General features: G+C 37.4%; 1 long non-coding RNA gene across 1 annotated transcript; it reads left to right on the top strand.

Moving 5' to 3' along the window:
• The first annotated feature begins 3,521 nt into the window (after positions 1-3,521).
• LOC110270113 (uncharacterized) lies at positions 3,522-6,685 on the top strand. The gene is made up of 2 exons (XR_002359235.2): positions 3,522-3,998; positions 6,288-6,685. It is a non-coding gene; the product is annotated as an uncharacterized LOC110270113 (long non-coding RNA).
• The last annotated feature ends 4,594 nt before the right edge of the window (positions 6,686-11,279 follow it).

Here is an 11,279-nt window from a genome sequence, read left to right as displayed (position 1 = left end):
GGCATGAGGAAGAGTATATGATATGTAAATGTGTTTGAGTTTGAGAAAGTGTCAATGTGTGAGTTGAGGATGGCTTGATGTTGATTTTGGTACATTTTGATTGATTTCAAAAAGGGTTGAAATTGGCATGTTTTGATTGACTTTGGAAAGAGTTGAAAATGGCTTGTTTTGAAAATGGCACTTTGTGGTTTTGTATGAAAACATGGTTTTTTTTGGGCATACTTTGACGGGACATAACCTGGACTACGGATCTCTGTTTTTTGCCAAATCTGTTTAGAAATGACATTGGATCCGGAATGTCCATGCCGTTCGAAGAACGGGTGAAAAATGATTTAAAATGAGAAAGTTATGACCGTCGGAAGATTGGGGGTTGAATCTGTAAATTCTGCAGCTTTTAACTTAGAAAATTTTTAGCAGAACGACCCTACACGCGTAGGCGCACTTGGCGCGTGCGCGCCGTTCTTCCAGAAAGCACCATCCACGCGTGCGCATGGTGTGCGCAGGCGCGTCGATGTGCTGCACCAATTGCCCAGCCATTTTCCAGAGAGTTGTGCCAGGATTGTGCCAGTTTTGTGCCTGGGCGCAAGAGCACCCACGCGTACGCGTGGCTGACGCTTGCGCGCCGTTTGGATATTTTTTAACCCGCGCGTTCGTGCATATGGCACTTGCGTGTCGATGAGTTTTTGGCCATCCACGCGTGCGCGTGGAGTGCGCGTACGCGTGGCCCTGTTTTTATGCCAAAGTTGATTTTTGAGTTTTTAAAGCCAAATCTCATACTTCTAAGCCTCCGATCTCACCTCTTATGTATTAAATCATTATGATATGCCTAGCAATGAGAAAGGAGCTAGGGGATATGGTAACTTGCGAGTGAAGCAAGGGGAAAAGTTATGATCAAAGATGATTATATGAGATATGGAGGATGACGGTGGAAGTACTGTGTATGCCATGAGCCGAAGGGCTATATTTATTGATAAATGGCCCGTTCTTGATTGGACCATGAGCCGGATGGCTGAGTTATTGCCGGTTACGGCAAAGCCATTATTGTTTATGGATGAGTATAAATGCATATATGATTAATGAATGAATATGTTAAATGGATAATAATGAAAAAATATTGAAATGTGATGTGCGACCCCAGGTAGTAGGCAGTGGCGTTGTCCACTTGCTCCGGGTATGAGACGGGAAAGGAGGATTATGATAAACGAGTTTAATCATGGAGTTTTGAATAAATGTGTATTTGTGATACCTGGGTAGTAGCAAGGGTCGTGGTTCGTCCTGCTTGCTCCGGGTCATTGTCTGAGAATTGATAATAATGAAGGGTGATTATGAATAAATGTTTATTTGTGATACTTGGGTGGTAGTAAGGGTTGTGGTTCGTCCCACTTGCTCCAAGTTAATGTTTGAGATTTGGTAACAATGAATGTTGATAATATGAATTGAGATTGAATGAATATATGTTTGAGATACCTGGGCAGTAGCAAGGGTTGTGGTTCGTCCCACTTGCTCCGGGCCAATGCTTGAGATACCTGGGTAGTAGCAAGGGTTGTGGTTTGTCCCACTTGCTCCAGGTCAGAGATTGTGATGCTTGGGTAGTAGCGGCAGTAGTGGTGAATCCACTCACTCCAGGTTGAGCTTTTAAACACCCGCCTGGGTAGTAGCCGCAATAGTGGTTATTCCACTGGCTCTGGGTTGAGAGGGTAGTAGCAAGGGGGTTGTAGCTCAAACCTACTTGCTCCGCAATGGGTGTTTCTGTCCAATGGTTAGCTACCAGGACATGTCGGGTTGGCTATATAACCGACAGATGATATCATCAGCCATAGGGCAGGCATTCATCATTTGCATATGTTTGAATTGTTTGGGTTTGCCATTTGTCTTGGATTTCTACATCATATATGCCATGTTACCTGACTATATGCTACTTGTTCTACTTGTATCATGTTTGTGTATTACTTGCCTGTATTGCTTGTGTTTGTACAACTGAGAGGCCCCTCATGCTGGTGTCGGTGGGTGTGAGGGCTGTTCTTGATGGGATGAATTGATGATGCGATTGCATGATGATGTATTGATATAGAACTGCTGAGGCAGAACAACTGGTGATGGTTTTGCTTATGATTCTGAGTCTGATTCGTGGAAGAGTCAGCGAGTTGGAAAACATGTGAAACATGAATTGAATTTAGCACTCCCTTATGACAGTTGCCTATTCATGGATTAGCGAGAACCTAGGATGAATAATTGGTGAAGAAGTTTAGGATGCTTAGTGAGTTTTTGTTGCAGTACATTGAATTTATTTGGCACTTTTACCGTACTGGGAACCCATGGGCCCGAGGTTCTCATTCCATATATATCTCTTGTTTTTCAGATACAGGTCCAGGTGCTCAGAAGTGAGTTGTGGGTCGTCTGAGAGACGGCGAAGATCTTTATTTCCTCTACTTTATGTTTTGATTAGAATCTTTCCACCTTTGTTTTGGAAAGTTTATATTATGTATTGAACTCTTTGAATTTGCCTATAGAGGCTCTCATGTTTCCTTCGGGAGAGATTAAGATATACTGTTGTCAACTAATTTCATAATGTACCCTAGCCGACCTAAACTTCGCGGGTCGCGACTAGTGGCTATTTACTTATGTTATATATATCTATCTGTTATCTATCTCTTAATCTCCTCTACGCCTTGTCCGTATATCGTTTTCGGCTTCACGGTTTATCTTTTGTTGTCGAAACGTGAAAGATACGTCTTCGCAATTTTATTTCTACTCTTTTTGGGCTTCTCGATTAATACTCCTTTCGAAATTACCTATATTTATTTATTAAAAATCCACCTGAGAGTCGTACCACCGTAATATCATTGACTTATGACTCGAGCATAAGGATTTGAATATTAGGGTGTTACAATTGGTATTAAACTGTTGACAAATTTGTAAGCCAAAAACGATATTTTACTTTTTGATTCGGATTTGACATTAAGATTAGCGCTTATTAGAATCATGATAAGTTAAATTATTAAGAAATCAAAATTGCAGTCAACATCGAAAAAAAAAACTTATTAAATCAAAGATCATATTTAAAAATTAAAAATTAGGCCACCAATAAAATTGTAAACATTAACATTTTCTATTTATATGTAATATTTTTTATTTTTATTGTTAAAAAAATTGGTAGGAATGTGGAGCATTATTTGACCGATATAAAATCAGATATGATATAAATGTTATCAATTTCGTTCTTAAACTATCATGATTGAATTAGAATAAAATAGATTTTGATAATTTAAATTTTTCATGTCATTTCTATAACACCCCGATTATCCACAGAGTTAATCTCAGAAATCATGTGATGAGAAATTCGATAAATATTCGAGAATCACTTCACCATAAAATAATAGGGTGGACTTAGACTTGATAAGTGAAAAATATAGATATATCATTAGGTTTAGTTAACTGTGAACCAATATATATTAAACCACTTTTTTTCTTCGGTTCAACCGAACCAGAATCAAAAACCATTCACATCATTAGAAATCTTTGTAACCATGATTAAAGCCCTAATTCTTTTTCTTCTTCCTCTGATAAACCAACCAGAGAAAAATTCCTAACCAAGGTCACACCTCTTGGTCACCGCTTGGAATGATTGGCTTCTTATTAGGTGTCCTCTGAGGAAGAAACCACGCCACTCTCTTCACCACCTCATCCCATTTCTTCCTCTCCTATTTATATGTCCATTACTTCTTCTGGGTCTTCTTTTTCTGTGCAAAAAATGGAATTGGGAACGAGAGAGCAGGAGAACGACAGAGGGAGTAGGAGTGACACCAAAAGAAGGTTAAGGAGGAGTCTTTCCAATTCTTCTTGTTCTCCATCAATCAGAGCAGCAAGAGGAGCAGAGTGATGGCGTGAGATGGGGCTGACCGAAGCTGAAGGGGCTGGCCAAAGTTTGAAGTAAAGCTGACCAAGGGAGGAAGAGAAAGTTAGGACTGATTTCATGAGAAAGGGTGAACTCCATTGAGGTAGGGGTTAGGCTAGTTTAATCGTATATTTGTGTTTGTGTGAATGATGAAGTGTGATAATGAAATGTGTGATTTGCCTGATGATTATGTTGCTGAATTAAGCATCCTAATGGTGATGATAATGGTAGAACTACTATGCAGAATTTGATGAACATATATGTACTTGTGTGAGTATGCGCACTTGTAGAAAATGTGAATTGATGATTCTGAGGTCTAGCAGATAGGAAAACCACTCTAGCAACTTTGATTAGTTAAAAGAAGTATAGAATTATGGTTTTAGAGGAATTTTAGACTTAAATATAAGATTTGGTATGTGAGGTTGTTGGAATTACATTGTACAAAATTTCTGCAATTTCTGCATAATTGGCAGCAGAATGAACGAATTTCTGGGAGCAATCCAGACCAAAATTTTGGATGAAATTATTTTTCTGTAAAACTTCAGTGTGTCTTGAATGTTCCATACAAATTTCAAAGAATTTGGCCAAGTGGTTTACAAGATATGAATTTTTGAAAACAGTAGCTGCTGCAGAATTTTTCTGGTTTTTCTAGTTCTGCAGTGTCAATTTCAAACTACTGGAACTTTTGTTTTACTTAACATTTTGAGTTGATTCCAAAGGGATTTTAGAGGTTTGTAAGTCTATTTTAAATGAGTACAAATTTCAGGTCCATAGCTATTTTGTAGAGTTAGTTATGCCTCTTGGAAGCTGGGCTGTTCGCAAGAACTTCAGAACTAGTTTAAAGAAACAGGGCAGCCTTTCCAATTGACATTTAATTAACCAAACAAGGTGATATGAACCTGAAACTTGTTGATTATAAAACTTAGGGGTGTTGAGTATAATCTTACAAAAATTTAGGAGCAACGGATTAGAATTGAAATTATTATGAATTTTATAAAAACACTGTTGCCTGCTGTTTTTCTGAATCTTTACAAGTGCAGTAGCAGAATTTTAAAATCTTGTATAAAATTCAATTCTAATCCAAATATAGTAAAATATAATTCAAAGTAAAGGTTAGGATCTCTAGAGTTACTTTGATAAGAGAGATAGTCCGTGCGTAGGCTTTCACAACATAAAAACCACATAACAAGACAGCAAGGTGCTGTTCCTACAAACCTAGAATAACAGTCTCGGTTTTTCCTCAATAGCTGGAGGTAGACTGCCAAGAAAAATATAATTTCTAGACCTTTAGAAACTTGAGTTCAATACGAACATGTGGACATAAAATTTGTGCGAGTCCGAGTCCGTTTGTGATATTAATCGTTAGATAGAAAACCGGTCGCCAAAAAGGTATTAGGCTAAACAAGCTAAGAAGTGAATAAGAATGCAAGTTACCCCTAGGAAGGTTAAAGTTAAAAGGGTGATGCGGAGGTATGCTTAGTAATATGGTGATGTGGAGGTATGCTTAGTTATGTGGTGATGCGGAGGTATGTATATTTATAAGGTGATGCGGAGGCATGATGAAAAGACAAGAAATAAGAAACAATGAATGAAAAGGACAGTTGAATGTTATTTGTTTGACTAGGCCTTTGTGCCAAATTGCTAATGCAGAAGTGCCCGCCTGACTGATAGCTTAAGATTGCTAATGCGGGAATGTCTGCCTAACTGATAGCATATTGTATGTTGAATGGGACTTTGTGCCAAATTGCTAATGCGAAAGTGTCCGCCTAACTGATAGCCTGAGATTGCTAATGCGAAAATGTTCGCCTAATTGATAGCACTGTTCCTTACTGTGATGCACATTAAAATGTTATTATGATGAGGCCTAACTGACACGGATAACCGTGATGCCAAGGTGTCTAATTGACACAGTAAAGGAATCATATTCGGGGTTCATCCCGAGTAACGTTAGATTGCGGGTAGACAACCGACGCATGAGCTCATGACCTGCACTAGGAACAGGCATGCATCATAAATTGTTTGCACATTTGATTGTGATTGTTTACTGTTCATTCTTTCTGCGATGTGCCATTTGCTTCTTGTTAATTCTCTATTTTCTGATTCTTGTCTGTATTTTAAGATTATGACGTAACTTTCTCAAAGCTTAGAATAAGGTAATAGAGTTAGGAATAATAATCATAGAGAATAGCGTGAGAACGGCATTCATCCCAAAGAAAGATGCCAAGAAACAGTTATGTCAGAACCCACGATACGGAAGTAGCCGAGAGATTTAGTAAGTGAGTTGTTACGATAGAGCCAAAACTCTAGGTTTCACGAGAGAGATGCGCTTTCACGATGTCACCTTACTGGGAGCCATATAGGTTCTCACCCCTTCCTTTTCCTTTCCCCACAGATGGAAGATCCAGACTTGATCGCCACCACAGGAGTTATATTCAGAGAGGTACCAGAGGAACACGTGTCGTCGGACCCTACAGGAGATGCTCGAAACTAGTCTTGAGTTGATGGTTGCAAAGTTGTGCCTCGACGGTAGAAAGAATGTACGATAGATGGTATTCATTTCTTAGATTTTGCTTTCCCTCTCTTCTATAGCATTTTTTAGGGATAGGACCTGATATTTTTTTTTTTAGCCCGGTACCAGCTTAGGGGTTTTCTACATGAACCAGGTATCTGGAAAGTTGTCAGTTGCCTATATATATATATATATATATATAAGTCAAGTTTGTATGAACTAACTTAAGACGTATATATGTTTTTATGTGATCTCATTGCTAAATTTAAATTTTGCTGTTAGTCTGGTGTTTATTTTATATTGTATATCTCTGAAGATGTTCATGGTTTTGTTAATAGGTTTGTTAAAAAAAGTATGTGATAAAAATAAGTTTACATATGCGATCCCGTTAGTAAAGAAGGCTTATATGTAGTAAATATTATCGAGTCTAGAGTTTTATAGGGCTACTGAGAAGTAACACCTGATGACTGGCAGTGGTCCGGACTTGTCGAAAATTGGGTTGTTACAATTTCCTATATTTTATTCTTTTTAGAAAAAAAGTTTTATTTTTATTTAAAAAAATAAAAATAATATTATTTATTTTCTATTTTTCAAAAGTATAAAAAAAATTCAAAACTATTTTCTAAAAGTATGAAAAAAATAAAAATATTCAATATTTTCTTATATTATATATAATATTTTAAATAAATACATATTTACAAATATTTGGATAAAATTATAAAATATATTTAATTAAGTCAGGACAGAGAAGGTCTTGATACTTTAAGTCTTCATCTTATTTTTGGATTTTTTTTTTCTTTTTGTAGAAGCAAATTTTTATCTATATTTAAAAAATAAACAAAATATATGTAAAAATAAACAAAATATATGAGGACAGACAAATTTTTGACTAATTGAAAATATACAAACATTTTCCATTTTTTAAAATGCGAAACATTTAAGTCCTTTTTTTTAAAAAATATACGAGGATAAATAAGTCCCATAAAAAAACTTAGATGTCTCATATTTTACAAAATTAGTGACGTTTTTATATTTTCAATTAGTCAAAAATTTATTTATCTTCAAGTTAAAAACTCAAGGACTTATCCAATTTTTTTAGAGATTGAATAACAACTTTTTAGCATAAAATGTTGTTTTATTATTATTATTATTATTATTATTATTATAAAATATTTAAAAATTATCTAATATCTTTTATTTGTTGTTATTATTTGATTACTTTACATATTATGATATTTATATAAAAAATTTTAAATTATATTCAAAGTAATACTGATAATATATATTAAAAAATGTATAAAATATTACTTACTTTAATTCCATGCACTCGTTCAACAATATGTTGTTCTGCTTCCATCGTTATATCATGTTTATTATGATGTAGAGGGGGTATTTTTTAAATTTGTTTACACCACAAATATACTTAATATAAAATTAATGTACTCTCACACACTAATTTTAAGTAAAATATAAAATACTCTCCCACACACTAAAACACACTCGGTGTATGTCTTCTACCCCAAACAAATTTGCTATTCTAATGCTCACCCTTCTTTTATACAGTCTTTATTACTTATTTCTATAACTATTTTTCAATCTCTCTGTTATTTGTTTTTTGAAACTCTCAATGCTTTTTAGAAGGTTTTAATTATATTTTGAAAATTTTATTTTTCAGGCAGATTTCCAATGTATGTGCATGTGGAATAAAGACGTCAGGCGTATACATGAAAGAGAAGAAGCATACAGATGTGATCATGTGAACAAGGAGAAAGAAGGCACACACGTGACGCTATTGCATAAGCCCTCTCTAACAAAGAGAGCGACAAGTTGGTTGTCATGTTTTAGTGAGTGAAAAACGCTTGATACATCTATATATTTCCATTCATGTGTAGTAAACCTCAACTTTAGAGACACTAACTCTAGAAAACTTTGAAGTCATGGCAACTTCAACAGCATGAAAATGTTATAAAATTCTTTTTTTACATTTACCATATCAAGAGCAAACTTTTTCTAACAAGATGGGATGTGGAGAGATAAGAGAGGAGAGAGAAAAACAGAGAGAAAGTGAGAGGGTGGAGAGAATGTCACCCCATGAGGCACTCCATGGGTTTCCTATGGCTTCACTGTCCGAGCATCTCCCTGGTGCATCTGAAGTTTGGGAGGTGATAAGTTTCTTCCTATGCGAGAGGTGTTGCACCGTGAGCTCGGATTTCACCTCGGGTGAGCTCAGAAGAAGATGCGGAGGCAGGCAAACAAACACCATCGACCCAAGGAGTTTATGGTGGACGATTGGGTCCTCCTCCATGTGAAGCCATTTCGGCAGCAATCTGTGTGTCTGCACGAGCATCACAAGCTCAGTAAGAGGTTTTATGGGCCTTTCAGAATCAAGGAGAAGGTTGGCAAGGTAACGTACCGCTTGGAGTTAATGAAATCGTGCTCTGGTGCGGGAATTCGAGATTCCCACAGCTTAACCAGCAAGTGCACCGGATCATCCAAGTAATACCTCAGGTGAGTGAGTGTCGATTTCACGAGGATTGTCAGACTGAGCAACAATGGCTATCTAGTTGGTTTAGTTAAGCGAATTACAAAGAGGTTTTAATGGTCGAAAGCGCATAAAACAATAAACAAGTGAATAAAGAAAGCAAATAAGGGTTTGGTATAAAAACAGTGCAAGAAAATAGTTAAGGCTTCGAAGATGTTTATCTTTCCGGATTAAAAGTTCTCACCAACTATTTTAACAATGCATAATTCATTCCATGGCAAACTGTAAATGTCTAAACCCTAATCTCTTAGTGATTTAGCCTCCTCTAACTGTAAGACCCGGTTAATTAACGGCTAATTAACCCATAAATGAGAATTTATTCTAGAAAGCCAAAAATGTTATTTTTATGGCTAAATGTGATAGAGGAGATTGAGACGAGAATTTCGGTACCAATTTTATAGAAATCGGACCAAGATTGGACCAAACGGGCCAAACCGGTCCAACCGGACCCAAAGTGGGCCCTTGGCCCAACAAAACTAAACCAAAACCCTAGTTTTCAGCACTCTCTCTCCTCACAACACACTCAAACACGCTGAAATTGGTATGGAGGGGGGAAGAATACTCTCTCAAGTTCTCTCCCTTGGTTGATCTTCAAACCACCATAACTTTTGATCTAGAGCTCCGATTGCCGCTCCGTTTGCAGCCACGCGTTCACCGCGGAGAGCTCTACAAAACTCATACAATTAATCTTGAGGTAAGCCACGTTTTACTCTTCGAAATTCCAGCCCTTGATTTCGAGTTTCATGAGCAAAAATGTTGAGATTTTGGGTTCTTTGATGTTATAGGACCCAACTCTCTTGAAGGAGAAGGTTAATCTTGTCTCCTTGGACCTTGGGTGTGGTAAGATTCTCAACCCTAGTGTAATTTGTTGTTCTATGAGGTTTGGGCATTGAGATGTTGTGTATGGGTATGATGATTGTGGCTTAGGTTGTGTATTTGTGAATATTGGAGCTTGATTGGTGATTTTGGAAAGCTTGGAAGAGAGTTTTGTGTGACAAAATCTGTTTTTGGAGGTGTTGAGACCTTGAGAGCTTGAGAAAAAGTGGTTTGGAAGTGCTCCGGTTGAGCTTGGGAAATCGGCTAAGGTATGGTTTCGGTTTCCCGTATCTAATATGTAATGTGGTAGGAAATACTTAGGCTAGAGGCCCTAAGATAGGCATTGAATTGTTAGTGTTGTTGAATGGTTGAGATATATGATGTGTTCATATATGTGATTATGAATATTGATGCCTTGATTGTGTGATATATAAGAAATGCATGTTGTGATATATGCTTGATGGATGATTAAGGTTGAATTGGTGGGTGGTACCATGTTGATGGTGAGTATGATGTTGATTATGTATAGTGATTGTTGATTGGAAATGGTATTGTTGGAAATTAGGATGAGAAAGGATGTATGACATGATATTGTGTTTGTCCTTTAGCCATTTGATAGAGAAGTGTTAAAATGGTTGGATGTGGTTTTGGGAATTTTGGTAAAATGTCAATGTGTGAGTTGAGGATGGCTTGTTGTTGATTTTGGTATATTTTGAATGATTTCAAAGAGAAGGGTTGAAATTGGCATGTTTTGATTGATTTTGAAAAGAGTTGAAAGTGGCTTGTTTTGAAAATGGCACTTTGTGGTTTTGAATGAAAACATGGTTTTTGGGCATACTTTGACGGGACATAACTTGGATTACGGATCTCTGATTTGTGCTAAATCTGTTTAGAAATGAAATTGGATCCGGGATGTCCATGCCGTTCGAAGAACGGGTGAAAAATGATTTAAAATGAGAGAGTTATGACCGTCGGAAGATTGGGGGTTGAGTCTGTGAATTCTGCAGTTTTTAACTTAGAAAATTTTTAGCAGAATGACCCCCTGCGCGTAGGCGCACTTGGCGCGTACGCGCCGTTCTTCCAGGAAGCGCCATCCACGCGTGCGCGTGATATGCGCGGGCGCGCCGAATGTGCTGCACCCAATGCCCAGCCATTTTCCCGAGAGTTATGCCAAAGTTGTGCCAGTTTTATGCCTGGGGCGCAAGAGTACCCACGCGTACACGTGGCTGACGCGTACGCGCCGTTTGGATAATTTTCAACCCACGCGTTCGCGCGTATGACGCTTACGCGTCGATGAGTTTTAAGGCCATCCACGCGTGCGCGTGGAGTGCACGTACGCGTGGCCCTGTTTTCATCCCAAAGTTGATTTTTGAGTTTTAAAAGCCAAATTTCATACTTCTAAGCCTCCGATCTCACCACTTATATCTTAAATCATTGTGATATGCCTAGCATGAGGAAAAAGGGCTAGTGAATGTGGTAACTTGCGAGTGAAGCAAGGGGAAAAATGAATGATCATT

This window comes from Arachis ipaensis, chromosome B1 (genome assembly GCF_059453495.1).
Source record: "Arachis ipaensis isolate K30076 ecotype BB chromosome B1, ASM5945349v1, whole genome shotgun sequence".
Classification (NCBI taxonomy): Eukaryota; Viridiplantae; Streptophyta; class Magnoliopsida; order Fabales; family Fabaceae; genus Arachis; species Arachis ipaensis.
Note: the sequence above shows the minus strand (reverse complement) of the source record. Positions and strands in the feature narration are given on the sequence as shown.